The following is an 18,476-nucleotide window of genomic DNA, read 5'->3' as shown; positions in this document are numbered from 1 at the left end:
CTGTCACACCAAATTGTTTATGGTGAGACATTCTTTGACTTCTAGACATTTATCAAGGTCATGCAGCTGTAAATGACCTTCAGTCTGAGAATTGAGAACATTCTTTTCAAAATAACTTTTCTCTGAATACGGTTTTGTTAGCATGAAGTTTTCTTAGCTACTTGAGAAACTAGCCACCAAATTTCAAGGACAACAAATTAAATCAGACATGAGCTCTAGCCAGGGAACAGCAGAGGTAAGAGAATCAGTCTTTGACAAAATGTTACATTCAAAATATAAATGGGGTACTGATTATGTATAACATCAATCAGCAGAAGGTTAGAATGCTTAAGAGAAATAGTTGCAGAAAAAACTGGAAATAGGAGAAACATGTACTACTTTTAAGCAGAAATTATTACTGATTATAACGCAAGCAGTTTCTCTTGTCAATTAGTTTCAAAATCAGATCTCTGGAAAATTTGTAACAATCAGCTAAGGTACAATTTTGTTATATTTGAACAAGCTAGTTAGAATATCTTTAAGTTCAGGAATACTTAACTACTAGACTTGTGACTATAATTCAGCTTTCTGTTTAAAGAGAAAGGCTTTGCTCTCATATTTAATTTTCTTACTTTGGAAGAGAATTGATAGTAAGAATTAGTCTCATTTATGTGGCTATATTGTTTTAACAATAATTAATACATTCATTGAAATTTTGTTATTTTAAGGGTCATCAGTTGTAGATAAGAAGGCACAGTTTTTGTTTCCAGGAACATAATTTGTATATATTAATGGAAATTTGGGGAAAACAGTACTGAAGTAGAAATTATCTCAAGTGGCATCACTCTCCTCTGAGCAATATCCTCCACTCAAAAGAATTGCTTCCCATTCTTAAGGAGTTCTAAGATAATATAGAAGGAAAGATATAAACATGCATAAAGCAATGTGAACAGGTATAAAGCAATATAAAATACATCCAAACACAGATGATTGGTACAACTAAAGATTGAAGAGGCCCGAAACAGACTCGAAAATTCTTTTAGTCTCTGGGCTGACTTAATGTTGGAGGCAAGACGATAATAGATCAGAAGTTAATATATTATTACATCTCCCATTAAATATGTGTGATGCCTAACTGCCGAAATCTTTGCTGATTTTTTTTTTTCTGAGATGGAGTTTTGATCTTTTTGCCTAGGCTGCAGTGCAATGGCACAATCTTGGCTCACTGCAACATCTGCCTCCCAAGTTGAAGTGATTCTTCTGTCTCAGCCTCCCAAGTAGCTAGGATAACAGACATCCACCACCATGCCTAGCTGATTTTTGTATTTTTAATAGAGACAGGGTTTCATCATGTTGGCCAGGCTGGCCGCCAACTCCCGACCTCAGGTGATCTGCCCACCTCGGCCTCCCAAAGAGCTGAGATTACAGGTGTGAGCAACCATGCCTGACCAGTCTTTGCTGATTTTTTAATTAAACACTAATCTCTATTGTTTTTTTATCTGAAAGAGGATATTGTTCTGAGATTTCATAGATTCAGCTCTAGATGGCAGGATATTGGAAGCAGTATCAAACATTTTACTATGTGATTAAATTCACTTCAATATTCACAATCCTAATACCTTTTCTTGTACATCACCACTATACACAACTATTTTAAGGGTAGGAAATATGTAAAAGTCCTGTGACGGCTTTTCTCTGGGCATTAAAGATGTGCCTTTATTTTATGTTAGAAATGAATAAATATTTGGAATAGACAGTACAGATTAATGTATACATAAGGAGTATTTTATGCAACTGATTAATATATTTTCAACACAGAGAAAAGCACTTGGTGCAATTTAGAAAAAAGTAAGATTCTTTTACATGCTAAATTGTTTCAGTTCACTATATTTTTATTTACTCTGGGGAAAAAGGGAAAATCTTTTATTATCTGAATGAGCTGCTATATATTTTTTCTTTTGTCAAATGTAATTTGGATTTTTGGGAATCATATTTTAGAGCGCTTCTGGTACACACAGAGTAAAGTATCTCTGCCATTGTCATGCCTTTTCCTTTCTAAGCTACACAGTGAAAAAAACAACCTTGCCAGTTATGTACATTTTTGCATTTTCTCAACAAATTTTGAGGCATTTTTAGTTAGGAAATTTTAGTCAATTTAACTCGCTTTCCGTCATTTTCCCTAGTGTATTCAAATCTCTTTTGCTTTATGGTTATCTTAGGAGTATTAATGCATGAATATTATATGTGTATATGCAGAGAAAAATAAAAATATTGGAAAAGCAATCGAAGGGAAAAATTCATTGTTCTTGGAGAATCTACTTGAATAATTATGTTCTATTGATTAACTGTTATGAGTAACCTGTTTTAATTCCTCAGAGTTTTAGATACTATGTTGAGCCATTGGTCAAATTCCAGTTGGTCAAGTTCTATATTGAGCATTTTAAAATCCAACATGATAGGATAAATATTTAGTGCATTCGTTATTTTATTTACATGATTATGAGATCACAGTGCTTTATTCTAGATCGATATAGAAAACCTTATTTCACATCCCTGAATAGGATTAAATAATATCTCATTTCAGACATTTTACACTGACTACTAAATTGTCTTTAAAAAAAATTGCTGCGGGATCTCAGCTGTATTCAAAGGTATGTAGTTCTGGAAAGTCTATACACTGATTCAAGGCAGAATGTATTTGTATCATGCTCCAGAGGAAAATTCTGATTGATGCTGATCAATCCTAGTGGTCTCTGTTTACAGCTCCAGCCAGTGACTATGACAGATAGATGGCTGGGGGTCTATTGTAATAAGGTTGTCTTGACTTTAGAATAAGGTAGCAAGAAGAGAAGACTTTTTGCTTTATAATATTGCCAGAGCCACCTTGATAATGGCATTAATAATCAAGGAAGACAAAACAAAGAAAAATACAAAAAACAGAGCTGAAGCCTGGACTTAAGAGTTACTTGTGTTCTTTTACATGTGAGAAAACAAAATTCCTTACTTCATTTTTAAATTATAATTTCTGTTTCTTATAGTTTTAGGCATCCCAACCCTTATACATAAACTTGTGGGGATATAAGATCAATTCAGCATTTTACAGGACCATGTAGGGAAGGGGAACAATCCTCAATCACGCCTTTGGAATAATTAAAGTATATATGGTAGGCAGAGAATGGGTAGTGTATGTGGGGATCGAGGGAGGTGAAGGAACGTGTGTGAGCATGATAATAAACATGATCTCCACTGATAGTCACTTAGAATGAAGCCACGTATTGCTTTGAATGGAGGTTTTCTCTCCCCTCTCATTCTTGCCCTCTCTCTCTTTCATACACGCAATCACATATAAATATGTATGTGTGTGTGTGCATATATATATATATATATATATATATATATAATGTACATAAATTTACATAGACCCTTTTGGACCAACATGATACATTATATTTTAGAGGGGAAACACATATTCCTGGGTAATAGTATAAAATATTAAATCCTAGGAATACATGAAATAGCAGTCTTAACTCTGGTTAATAAACCAGAAGGAAAACAGAGTGTCCAACTCTATTAAAAACAGAATTGTTATCTTTAGAGTCAGAAAAATTTATAAGTTTAGTCAAAATTATAAAGTGACATGTTAATTAAATTGAAGAGGATGAAACTTGACATATACTTCTGATTTTAATTATTGTAAAAAAAAAATTCTACTATTTATTATTAGATGTTAAGGTATAGGCAATGTCCCTAGCGAACAAATTTTGATGATTCAAACCCTACCTACACTGTGTATTGCTTTTATTTTTATAATTATTTATCTTTTATTATCTGAAGAACATACAGTGTAGTATTATTTGACAAGGAGAAACATCTGTCTGGTAAAATTAGCTAGGTTTTTATTTCAGAAAGAATAATAGTTTTGAATTATTGAGCATTTCCTATATAATAGTATTTTTAATTATTGAGCAACTCATATGCATTATATTTTACATCAGGATAGGTGTGATCTCCTAATAGAAGTTCTACGAGGAGTGAGTACATGCACATAAATGTATATTAGAAAGATTGGTTAATATAGTGGTTGAGATCATCAGCCCTGAAGCGTCCTGACCGGACTCAATTCTGGCCCTCCAATTAGTTGCTTTATGAACCTGGACAAATTTGCTCATCTCTCTTTGTATTAGCACCCTCATCTGTGAAATAGAAGTGATGATAATATCTTCTATGTAAGCTTGCTGAGAGTATGGAGGAATTATTTATAATGAATATGCTTAAACACTTCTTGACAAAGAATATGTGTTCAGTAGTATTATTTTGTTTTAATCAATAATATCACTACTTGGTTAACAATAAAATAAATGTTTTGTGAAAACACAAAATTCATACATGGGACTGTTCTTTTTGTGTAATTCAGTTTCCTCTATTCTTCAAATGTCTAGTCCAAAGTACATTGTTGACATCAGTAGCTGTATCTCCACTTCTTTTTAGCCTCTACCCACTTTTTTTAACGCTATGAACAATTACCCCCATATTAACGTCATTTTATTCCTGCGTTATAAAATCTACTTAACCTGGTCGTTTGCATCTTAAGCATTTCTCCCTCAATATGTAGACTCTATTCCAGATAAGCATGTCGATTTTAACTTCTGTTTCATGTAATTTTCTTAAATTAGTCACATTAGAGCAATTTACACCATGTCCCAACTAATGTAAAACTAATGATGAGCAACATAATAGAAGCCTTAACTGAATGTCTTGCTCTTAGATTGGAGCAAGGCAACCAGGTAGCTGATTATACAGGAAACTCCAGTCTCCATTCTTCACCTGAAATGACATTCTGCTTACAGAATATTATGAGAGCAATTATACCTCTCTGTATTGCATGTATAATTTATATTTTTAGATTAAGTCGAAGTAAAAAGGTACCAAATATATTCCATGAAAATAGTTTAAAAATACAGACATTTGTACCCCATAAACGATTTGCACAAGCTTGGGGCCCTTTTTGGTTTTCATTTGAAAAACAAATTACCATCGTCAGAACACAGGTATTTCCTGGAAGGATACTTCAAATTATAAAATTGTGATTCATTCTACCTATTTTGGTATGGATAATTACATACATATTCATATATTTTAAAGTAGCTTTTTTACTATGTCATGAGACACACTATTTAAATAAAGACATCTTGGAAGTTAAAGCTATCTTTGGGAAGAGCTGGGAATATGGAGTTCTGCTTATTTTAAATGTCTTCTTATTTTACCTTTTCTGTATCCCACTATATTCATTTCAGCCTGGCATTCTCAAGATGAAAACTACTGGGTAGGCAAATCACTTTTCTATTGTATGCACATCTTTCCATTCCTGTTACTAAAAGTAAAAGCAATACTGACTTCTAGTTCACGTCCTGATATCATAGGTTTTAAAAATATTTTATTTCAATTTTACATTTGTTCTTTGGGCTCTATAACCAGCACATTCTTTATACTTGGAAAAAATATTTTTTAACTCCATTTTTTTTTTTAATAAGCAGAATTTACCTGGGGGTTTCTCTGTAGTATGTGATGCTATTTAACAGCATTTTACCCACAGTAAAACTTCCTTCAAAATTGGAGGCAATTCTCTCAAACCTTGCTGCTGCTTTATCAACTAAGTTTATAAATTTAACATTCTAAATCTTTTCTGTCATTTCAGCATTATTCAAATCATCTTCACCAGGAGTAGATTCCAGCTCGAGAATCACATTATTTGCTCATCCATAGGAAGCAACTCCTATTCATTAAAGTTTTATCACAAGATTGCAGCAATTCAGTCACATCTTCAGGCGCCACTTCTAATTTTGGTTCTCTTGCAGTTGCCATCACATCTGCAGTTACTTCCTCCACTGAAGTATTGACTCCCTCAAATTCATCCAGGTGGGTGGGAATTAACTTCTTCCACACTCCGGTTAGTGTTGATATTTTGATCTCCTTCCGTGAAACACAAATGTTCCTAAAAGCATCTTGTATGGAGAATGTTTTACAAACCTTTTTATATTACTTTGTTGAGATCCAAGAAAGGAATAACTATCTATGAACCTATAGCCTTATATGAGATATTTCAACTTTGAAGTCGAGAATATTCCTTGGTCTTTGGGCTACAGAATGGATGCTGTGTTAGCAGATGTGAAAATAACATTTTTCTTTTGGTACATTTCCATCAGAGTTCTTGAGTGACAATGTGCCTTGTCAATCAGAAGTAATATTTTGAAATCGTATTTTTTTTTCTGAGCAGTAGGTCTCAAGAGTAAGTCTAAAATATTCTGTGAATCATGTCGTAAACAACTCTGCTATCAGGTTTTGTTGTTCCATTTAGAGCACAGGCAGAGTAGACTTCACATAATTATTAAGAATCCTAGAATTTTTGGAATAATAAATGGGTGTTGGCTTTAACTTATCACCAGCTGCATTAGAAGAGAGTTAGCCTGTCCTTCGAACTTTGAAGCCAAGTGTTGACTTCTGTATAGTCACAAAAGTTGTAGATGGAATCTCCCTCAAGTAGCAGCCTGCTTTATTTACACGAAAAATCTATTGTTTAGTGAACCACCTTCATCAATGATCTTAGCTAGATCTTCTGGATGACTTGCCGCAGCTTCTGTATCAGCACTTGCTGCTTTACCTTGCAATTTTATGTTATGGAGATGACTTATTCCTTAAACCTCATGAACCAACCTCTGTTAGATTCCAACTTTTCTGCCGCTTCCTAACCTCTCTCACGGAATTGAAGAGCATTAGGGCCTTGCTCTGGATTAGGCATTGCTCTAAGGGAATGTTGTGTCTGCTCTGATCTTCTTTTCAGACCACTCAAGCTTCCTCCATATCAGCGGTAAAATGGTTTAGCTTTATTTTCATTCATGTAGTCACTAAAGTTGATCTTATAATATTCTTCAAGAACTTTTCTTTTGAATTCACAATTTAGCAAACTGATGCAGAGGTTTCAACTATTTCAACTTTCAACAGGCCTTCCTCATCAAACTTAAATTTCCAGCTTTTCATTTAAGGTGAGAGATGTGGTAGTCTCCCTTCACTTGAACATTTAGAGGTTATTGTAGGGTTATTAATTGGCCTTACTTCAATACTTTTGTGTATCAGGTAATAGAGATGCTCAAGGAAAAAGAGTGGGATAAAAACAGCTGATTGCTGGAGCAGTTAGAATGATGCACAACATTGATCTAAATTTGCCACCTTATATGGGTGCTGCATTAGTCTGTTCTCATGCTGCTCTGAAGAAATAGCCAAAACTGGATAATTTATAAAGGAAAGAGGTTTAATTGACTCACAATTCAGTATGACTTGGGAGGCCTCAGGAAACTTACAGTCATGGAAGAAGGGGAAGCAAACTTGTCCATATTCACATGACAGCAGGAGAGGGAAGTGCCAGTAAGGGAAATGCCAGATGCTTCTAAAACCATCAGATCTTGTGAAACTCACTCACTGTCATAAGAACGGCATGGGAGAACTATCTCTATGTCTAATCACCTCCAAGGAGGTCTCCCCACCCCAACATGTGGGGATTACAATTGGATTGCAATTCCAAATGAGATTCAGGTGAGGACACAGTGTTAGACCATATCAGGTGTACTTCATGACAACACAAAACAATTACAATTGTAGCAACAAAAATCACTGATCACAGATCACCATCAACAGATAAAATAATAATGAAAACATGAAAAGTAATTTTTGAATTACCAAAATATGACACAGATAGAAAATGAACATATACTGTTGAAAAAATGGTGCCGATAGACCTGCTCAATGCAAGTTTGCCACAAATGTTCAATTTGTAAATAATGCAGTACCTGCAAAGTACAATACAGCAAAGCACAATAAAAGGAAGTATCCCTGTAATAGCACTTACACACTTGTACTTCTGTAATTCTACGTGTATAATCTCATTAATTAATTCTTATATTAGCTTAGTGCAAAAGTAATTGCACAAGCTAATAACAATAATATAGTTTGCATTATTTCTGCATGATTGATGGGAACTCTTAGCATCTTTTTCATGCATTTGTTACTTGAAGAAGAAAAAGTTGCATTGATAGAATTAATATTTCACCTCCAATTCTCAGGCTGGGCTGGTAAAGTTAACAAAATGTGTTGCTTTGCTTGGATTTTGATGGGATTATTCCCACCTCTCTTGGCCCGTTTCCTCTTCCTTATTGGCCTACTCATGCATCTTCCTTCCACTCAAAAGCAAAACCTAAAATGTGTGAAAATAGAAATCTATAGAGGGGAAGCATTCTATCTTCTCTCACTTAAGTTGACATATGACAGCATTTGAGTAGTATCATATAATCATGAATATTCATCAAAAAGAACTACCTTGGACCTTTTAAAGTATATGTGAATTATTTTGAATTTATAATCACCATTATGAATACAACAATGAAAAGATAATATTACATAATCTTTATTAAGGATGTGTGACACCAGGCACTGTGATATGCACATTACATATATTAACGTAATTATTCCTTGTATGAAACCAAGCAAACAATAATACCTACAAATTATTAAGTTATAATGTTCTAAGTATTGTGCCAGGTATAAGCCATACTTTTTCTATCAAAGTAAATATTTTGGGATTAGAATGTGGGATTTTACATGCAAAGAATCAAATAAAATTTATTTGAATATTTCTAAACTAATTGTAAAAATACAAACAATAATGAAATAAATGGTATAATTTTTATAATTCAATTTTACTGAACTTTTAATCTAATTAAACATAAATTTGGCACATGTCCTCTTTTCTTTTATTGTTTTGAACTATTCCTAAAATTAGTTTATAAGATTTGACATAAATTGTGACTGCAATCTTGGCATAGTTTCATTTTAGACTTTAGAACTGGACTATCAATTTTTAAAATGGATAGATTTTTGTCAAGCATATTAACCACAAATATAAAGTTATGTGTGTATCATTTTGACTACTTTGAAGTTACTATTTTCAGTAACTCAGGTACACACACATTCTTTTCTACATATTCATGATATATTACAGGCCAATATATATAAACTATGCACACAAAAATCTATGTGAATATGTATGATGAACTATAAACCCCTGCAGTAAGAGTTTATAGTCTAGAGATTAAAAAAGGGGGGGATAAGATTTTATCTTACTGCCCCAAAATGAATTTAACTGATAAATTGGAATAAAATTAGAAGTAATATTTTAACAGTTACGTGCATCTTATTTTTATTTCTTGAGCTAAATCTGAAATGATGTTCATTTCTTGAGTTAAAGTTCAGGTGTCTTTTGAAAATAAGATTTACTAATAACAGATCAGCAACCTTTCACAGTGCATTGTATGAGTTCCAATATGACGGAATCCCTTAAGAATCTTTTAATTTAGTAAAAGAGTAAAATTCAACATTATGAAAAGTGCACCAACTTCTGAGTTCTAATATCATGTGTTAGCTCATAAAAAAAAAATAAGAAAAAGAAAAAAAACAAGAAAAGGACACAGGGAGGGAAACAACACACACTGGGGCCTGTCGGGAGGGAGGGCATTAAGATAAATACCTAATGTATGTGGGGCTTAAAACTTAAGTGGTGGGTTGATGGGTGAAGCAAACCACCATGGTGCATGTATAATTATGTAATAAAACTGAATGTTCTGTACCTCTATACCAGAACTTAAAATATAATTAAAAAATAAAAGACAATCTGGGACATGAAAGTTGAAAAAAAAAAAGAAAACTAGAAAAAGATGTCATTCTTTTAAAACATTACATTTAAAAATACTAAACGTAAGAAGTTACCACATTTAATTTTTTAGTAAACTCAATTATGTTACAAAAATGAAATGAGTGCTTTTCTTAGGCGTAACGAGTAAAGCTGTACTTTACTTAGCTGTAAAGAGAAGAGGTATATTTAAAAATAATTTTTAGTCATGGTAGCTGAATATTGGGGTCAATATTAGAAGACTTATAATCAGCGTCAGAAGATTTGGAATAAGGATCTGAAAAATATTTCTAATAAAAGAAGCTTGAATCTTTTTTATCCCTTAATTTCAATAATTAAGAAGTTAGCTCAAACTCATTTATGTTGTTGAACAACTGAAAAGTCTTGGTTAAAATCCTTTTCAATGTGTGACTTCCATCAAAGTCATAGAAAACCATACATATCAGATTTCCTGGGGCGGTAGATGAAGGTGAGAAAGTTAATAGAAGCTGTTTGAAGACACTGAAAGGACAATTTGAAGGTAGAACAAACCTCTACAACTAGTTTTTTTGCCTACTTGGTGATTTAATTGGTGACAGAGAGGTGTCCTTCATAGCAAATATAGTCAATATTTAAAATTAACATATTTCATGATGAAATATGGAGAACTATTAAAGGGTTTTTTTCAGGTCTTTAGTATGATAACTATTGTTGGAATTGCATAAAGAATTTAAACCAAATCAATTTCTTTAATTCATTATTTTGGTAATTTAGATTGAGGTTGGAAAGCATAATTCAATTATCTAGTTAATGGATGCCACGTAGACATGGATTAACCAAGCTTTAAGTGTTCTTAGAGTTAATTATTTCAAAAAATACTCATTGTACTTTCTGACTGGCATTTGAATTATTCCCTTCAGCTGATAAAGTGTAAGCAGTATCTTTGGACGACATGGGGCATTAAAGAAAGAGTTCTGAGGATGGTCAATAAAAGAAATCTCGATATCTTTAATCTGAATATGAATCAAACTTTAAAGTGTAGAAAATAAATATAAATCAGTTAATAAAATATCCATAGTATATATGTTTCAAGCTCAATATGCCTTGTACTAGTATTATATATTATGGAATATCTGAGTTGCCATAAATGAATACTGATGTCAAAATAACCAATAGCCTGACTACTTTTGAAAACCTATCCCCTAGAGGAAAGATTCATAACTTGAAATGTACCATGTATGTGATGTGAAAGAATGGTTCACTCATGGTGAGCAGAAATAATCATTTACTTTGCAAATGAACATTAACACTAGAAAAATATTAATGATATTTATATAATAATTATGAAGTATCAGGCACTATTTTATTTTATTTTTATGTTTTTGAGATGGAGTCGCATCTTGCTGCCCAGGATGGAGTGCAGTTGCATGATCTCAGCTTACTGCAACCTCCGCCTCCTGGGTTTAAGCCATTCTCCTGCCTCAGCCTCCAGAGGAGCTGGGATTACAGGTGTGCACCATCACACCTAGATAATTAAGCACTTTATTTCAATAATGTATTTAAATCTCAGAATAACCCTATGGAGTAGGTTACAAATAGTATGCTGACTTTATAGGTGAAAAATGGAGGCAAAGAAAGATTAAGTTACTTGCCCAAGTGACTAACTCAGCAAGCTAAGTTAGTGATTTAGTTAAGTGATGCAGCCAAAATTTTTACTTAAGAAGTCAATGATAGACTGGATAAGGAAAATGTGGCAAATATACACCATGGAATACTATGCAGCCATAAAAAGGATGAGTTCACGTCCTTTGCAGGGACATGAATGAACCTGGGAACCATCATTCTCAGCAAACTGACATGAGAACAGAAAACCAAACACCACATGTTCTCACTCACTTGTAAGTGGGTTTTGAACAATAAGAACACATGGACACAGGGAGGGGAACATCACACACTGGAGCCTGTCAGGGGTTGGGGGAAGGGTGCTAGGGGAGGGATAGCAGGGGTTGGAGGGAGTGGGGAGGGATACCGTTAGGAGAAATATCTAATGTAGATGATGGGGGAATGGAGGCAGCAAGCCACCATGGAGCATATATGCCTATGTAACAACCCTGCACGATCTGCACATGTACCCCAGAATTTAAAGTATAATAAAAAGAAAAGTAAAACAAAACGAACACATAAAAACAAGTGAAAAATAAAATTAAAAAGAAGTCAGTTGTCAGTGTTTATAATCTTACTCAAGACTCAGTGCTCTGTCATCCTTTACATTTGTGCTGCCCGTGGCAGTAGCAGACTAGCCACAATAACTACAAATTAGATAATAAACTTTGAAGCCTGCTTCCCTACCATAGCCATCACGCCTGGCCAGATCGCTCTGCCAATGCTGGTCCTGCTTCCCTGTAGCAACTGGTATTTCTCTGCCAAGAATACACTCAATAGCAGACAAACTGGCTCCAGCTGAGCTAGAGTCTCTGCTGCCACCAACCACTCAGGGGGCAAATCCAAGAAACTTCATCAACCTCTTCTACAGTGGCCTCAGCTCTGACGATCCTGGCTTGTTGGGTAGAAATGTTTCATCACTGAACATAATCTGAGAAGGTTGGGTGGCTAGCACAGGTTCTCTGAGACCCATTGTGCTACTCTGCCTTGGCTGGTTCCTTTCATGACAGGTGTATGTACTGATTAAAAACAACGACAAACACACAAACAAAATGCTCAGCTAAGCTTCCTGCAATGTGGGAAGTCCTCTCTTATCCTGGACAGGAGTGACCAGCACACAAGTATAGAGCTGGATATGAAAACTTACAGGAATGACCCCGTGGAAAGAGACTGAATTCTCTTGTATGGGTTGGCATGTGACAGACTGAACACCATATTCTGGAAAGAGGGACATTCCACTCATACCTGAATGAGAAGAAAGGCGTTTATTGAATTAATTACCAAATGGCAAATGATGAAACCGTACACTATTTCTTAATAAGAGATGTTTTCTATATTGTAGCTAAAAACTAAATAAATTCTCATAGAAATCAGTAATGCAAAATTCAAGTTGCTTCTTATTTAATTGAATAAAGCACAGTAATAATGCTAACAAAAATGCTGGTGTGACATTTGAGATTTGAGCTTTGTTGATTTTGCCAGCATTTTACATTCTCTTGAAGATTTGTTGGCTCGACCACCTGGCCTAAGTACCGAGACTGTGTCAGCCAAAAGGATGGGAAAATGAATCAAATAAATGAGACAACATAGACAGTGTTCAAATGAGTATCTAACTCTCCCTCCTTGTGAAATGCTGAGTTACACAAATGACAAGACACAAATCACCTGAATCTGCTGAAAGAGGGATAGGAGAGTGTGAGGCGTTTTAGAAATCTTCCCAGCCCTACCTTTTTTATTATGTCAGATTTTGACACTTGAAGGATACAGTTATGTTATCTAAATATCCACTTTCATAGAATGTATAAGTGCTTTCTTCACCATGATACACATATTAATTTTTACCCAGTGATCTTTCTAGCTTTGATTTTAATATACACAATTATAGATGGATTATGTAATGTGTGGTCTACCCTCTAGGTGTGCAATTGTCTGTCCTACTTCTGGAGAATAAATAATTTTGCTTTCCACAGAGCAGAGGGGAAGGTAGCGATAGAGGTCATTTTTTAAGAGAACAGAATAAACTAAAACAACTACAAAATAAATCTTCAAATATCATTCACATCTCTTTGGATGAATTTACAAGGTCTTTGAATGAATTCTCAAGGATACTAAATGGTAAAAGTTACAGAGAAATCTATTTAAATAACTTGCACTTCAGTGCTTCCAATGCCTGTTATTTAAAATAGCTGGCAAAAAATACATATATAGAGATAACATATATTCTATCCATAATTATAGACAAATATTTACTCATTTAGAATATATATGATTATTTTTGCATACTAAAACATTCATAAGCTTTTACCACTCAATAACAATTTTGGCTTCCCAGATAAAGTCTAGAAACATTGGCAAAGTATTATAAATTGAATAAGAAGTAAGGTTTATTGAATGTTTTAGGATCCACAGCTATTATGATTAGCTTCATATATTATTTTTAGTAGTCTTGACATACAAAGATAGTGACAGTTATGCTATGGTAATTTCTGATGTCCTAAATGTTTAGTTAGAAAATTATTATTTAATGATTTTTTTCCTATATTACTTTTCTATGAACAAATAATGAGTCAGTTTGATTGATGCTAAATTCCTATAATGTGTTTAATTAAATTGAGGTGATAAAGAGCAGTTTGCTACAGACTGTTTGGATTTAGTATGTGTGATCTATCTAAAAGGAAAAGAAAAAATACATCAATTACATCTCTAATTCCTAAAGGATATAATTTGGATTATACATTTCAGCATGAAATAAACATTTAAGTAATACATTGTATCTCGTTGCATATGCTATAGATAATAATGTTAAATACACATCCATAAAAATTCCTAAGAACAAGATATTATAGAAAGGAAGTTACAGTTTGAAAAGTAGAAGCAGTGAACTTTAAACTAAATAGTAATTGTATCTAGTGGTTTGAGTGCAGGAAGTAGAAAAGTTCCTATTTAAAATTTCCTTTCTTCTTAAAGAATAAGTGTGCCAATAACTTTGTTAAGCCCCATCCTATGTAGCTGTTAGATATGCCATGCTTACAGGCATGTAATATATTCTATGTCTTTGTACTTTAACCACAATATCTGTGCTCACAGGCACGTCCAAGATCTTCATTCCTTTTACCTGTTTAGAAAAGTTTTAAGTTATTAGCCGGTCGGGTTTTAGTTTAGATTGTGAGATCTGGCTCCAGCCAACGGATGTCAGACACAGCAGTAAGGATGACCCCAAATGTGTAAGGAATAAATTTGTATGTTTTTCTTTATTCATTTTAGTCTCATTGCACAATGGCTAGTGAGAGTACCCTCCTTGAAGACCAGGAAATAAAAATTGCACTGCTGAAAGATCCTTTGTCTCAGTGCTAATTTTTCTTTGTGGCACTGAGCATCTATTATTTCCAACATTGAGGAACAGTATGACGTTTAAAAAAAATATGTGGTTCAGGGCCCATATAATCCAAGTTCAATTTTGGCTCTTTAATTATCTGACTGATGTGAATCTTCTCTAAGAATCTTCATTTGTAAAATAGGCATAATAAGACTGGCTTCATGAGCATCATTAACTACCTCTTATGTGAAGAGGAATCTTAGTTTATGCCTGTTGTCACACCTGGTTCAACATATTTATACCAGGTGCTAAAATAAAGACTGTTATTAATAGTTGAAATAAAACAATCTGGAATGAGCTGTTTATGGACTGAATGACTCTGTCCTCCCTAAACTCGTATGTTGAAACTCTAAGCCCAGATGTGATGGTATTAGGAGGTGGGGACTTTGGGAGTTTAACAGAGTTAGATGAGGTCATAAGGGTAGAGCTCCCATGATGGGATTAATGTTCTTATACAAAGAGAAAGAGATCTGATCTAGCTCTCCCTCCACTTGTGTGAGGATGCAGCCCAAAGACTGCCAACCAACAATCAAATTGACTAGCACCCATATTGTGGGATTTCCCAGCCTCCATAACAGTGAGAAATAAATTTCTGCTGTTTAGGCCATCCAGTCTGTGAAATTTTGTTGCAGTAGACTGAGCTGACTAAGACAGACAGTGGGGCAGACATCTTTGTATAAGCTGGTTCTGCACAGACTCATGTAGGGCTCGTGAAACACAAGAACCTAGAACAGTTCTCACCTTAGCTCGTGGCTATACATAATGATGACTCAAGATAACTCATATTTCTTTTTCTGACACTCTAAAAGTGCTTTTCTTTAAAAGACACTAAGGAGAACACACACTGATTAAACAAAATACACTTAGGTAGGTACTCCCTCAAATCTCTGATGATGGTGGGCAGGTACTTGGTGCCCTGCTGACAGTTATCCTGTAACCCATGTAGCAAATGTCTGTGTACCTCAAGCACTAAGGCTGCCTCTTAGGTGGTCATTAGGTGAAATTATAGATTAAACAACGTAACCGAAGGAAAGAGAGGCTGAATCTCAAAGTGAAAACACCAGAAAACTAATCTAGTTTGCACTGGAGAACAGACAAGATTCATATGGATGTTCTTTCTATATGGTTTTGTCATTTATTGTCTGATCTAAATCTTTACTTGTTTTATTGTTTGGCTACATTTTTAAGACGTTATGTAAATCGTTTGTCGTCAACACCCTAAACAAGTACATGTGTAGTAAAAAACTGAGTAATAAATTGCTATGCATTAAGAAAAGTAGTGATGAATACAAAACTGGTACAAAATAGTTGTCTATCTTCTGGATGCGTGTTTGATAATAATATAATGTGGAAAGTGGAAAAGAAAAATTTCAGTAAATGTCAATTACTTTTAAGACTATGTCCAAAGATGACATTTGAAGTGTGTAGACAAAGAAGACATATTTACATATTACTTTGTGAAGCAAGACTTTATTTTACTAAATTCATACTTTTCCTAAAATTAAATTCATTCTTTTAAATTTCAAGATTTCTGATAAAGGCACAAAAGCTGAAGTCACAGTAGTGAATTATTGACTCCATACCTAAAGAGTAATCTTTTTAGTTAAATGGCCAAATGCAGAGCTGGCATTTGCATGGCAATTATGAATATCTTCCGAGAGATGTTCTGTCCCAAAGATCTCACTTGCCTCACCTGAGTCCCAATTCTGGTGGTTACATGCTTTAGATAGAAAATTTAATTCCAACACGAGTTTATTTAGGCAGTTATCAGCATCAAACAAAAATTTTAAGAAATGGACTCCATCTGGGTTAAAATAGCTAACATTATTGTAAATTCAGTTTAAAAGTTCAATGCTAAACATTAAAATGTTTTGTTTCAAAAATAATAATACAAAATCAAATTTACCGTAGGTTATAATTATGCGCAAAGTGATATTCTGACTGAATTAACGTAAGGTATGTGAACTCAGAAGTGGGACTGCTGGATCATTTAGTAGCTTCAGTGTTTTCAGGAAACTTCATAATGTTTTCCAAAATGGCTGTACTAATTTACATTCCCACCAACAGTGTGAAAGGGTTCCTTTATTTTTCACATCCTCTCCAGTACTTGTTATATTTTGTCTTTTGATAATAGCACACTGATGAGTATGAACTGATATCTCACTGCCGTTTTAAGTTGCATTTTCCTGATGATTAGTGAAATTGAACATTTTTTTTTTCATATACCTGTTGGCTATTAGGGTGTTTTCTTACAAAAAAAAATATTTATTCAAGTCTTTTGCCCATTTTTAAATTGGGTTATTTGTTTTTGTGCTATTGAGCTGCTTGAGTTCCTTATATATCTTGAATATTAACTACCAATCAGATGCACAGTCTGTAAATATTTTCTCTCATTCTCTCTTTGTTCTCTCTTCATTCTGTTGATTGCCTCCTTTGCTGTGCAGAGCTTTTTGGTTTGATGCAATCCCATTTGTCTATTTATTTTTTATTTTAGTTGCCTGTGCTTTTGATGTCCTTTTGGAAATGTATCTAAAGGGCATGCTAGTATTTTGAACAGATACCTTCACTATCGGTTTCATTGAGATTACTCACATTAGCCAAGATACAGTTTTGACCTACACATCCCTTAGTGGATATATGGATTAAAAAACACATCTGTGTATTAAGAAAGGTAGTGATAAATATAAAACTTGCACAGAATGTTTTCCCATCTTCTGGAAATATGTTTGATAATAATGTAACATGGAAAATGGAAAACAAAATTTCCTGGAGGAACATCTCAATAATATATATCACATTTATATATAGTGAAAAATATGATATATTTAATATATATGCATGCACACACACAAATGAATACTATTCAGACTTAACAAATGAAGAAATATATTCAACTGCAATAACATAGATGAATCTTGAGGGCATTATAATAACTGAAATAAGCACAGAAAGACAAATGCTGATCTTCACTTTTATGTGGAATCTAAAAAATCAAATTCATAGGAGTAGAGAGTAAAATGGTGGTTTCTGGGAGCCAATGGAGGGAAGGAGGAAAGAGAGGTTTTGGTTAAAAGATAAGCTGCAGCTAGACAGAAGGAATAATAGATCTAGAGATCTATTGTATAGCACCGTGACCATAAATGATAATATTGTACTGTATAATTGAAAATTTTGGCAATAGATCTTAAACGATTTTACCACAGGAAAAAGAAAACTCTGTGATCCATGGATGTCTTAATTAGCTTGATTTAATCATTTCACAATGTATGTGTATATTAAAACACCACATTTTGTACCATCAATACCTTCAACTTTAATATATCTGGGGAAAGATATATAAATGGAATTGGCGGTGGTACACCCATGAATCATAATCGGGTTTACAGACATTTCAGTATCTATTATTCAAAGTAAAAGCTGCTGTCAATTTAAAACGTAAACTGAGTTACTGAGTGCAATTTTTATTGGTAACCAAACTGAGGTTTAAGCTGATGTTCAGTGCAAAAAACCCTTTTTTTCAAATAAAAACTCTGATGTAACAGAGCGTAAAAATATTCTCTCTTTTCCCCATCAAACAGATTTTAAAATATACCTTCAAAGAACTGCAGTATTTACCTTTTAAAAAGATGGTATAAAAAAAAGTATCAATAACCTTATGTATTTGTTATTTACTGCTGCATAAAATACTACCACAAAACTTAGGTGGTCACAGCAATATACACTTATTGGCTCCATTTCTTAAGG

The sequence above is a fragment of the Cebus imitator genome, unplaced genomic scaffold (assembly GCF_001604975.1).
Source record: "Cebus imitator isolate Cc_AM_T3 unplaced genomic scaffold, Cebus_imitator-1.0 Scaffold35, whole genome shotgun sequence".
NCBI classification, from domain to species: Eukaryota; Metazoa; Chordata; class Mammalia; order Primates; family Cebidae; genus Cebus; species Cebus imitator.
Note: the sequence above shows the minus strand (reverse complement) of the source record.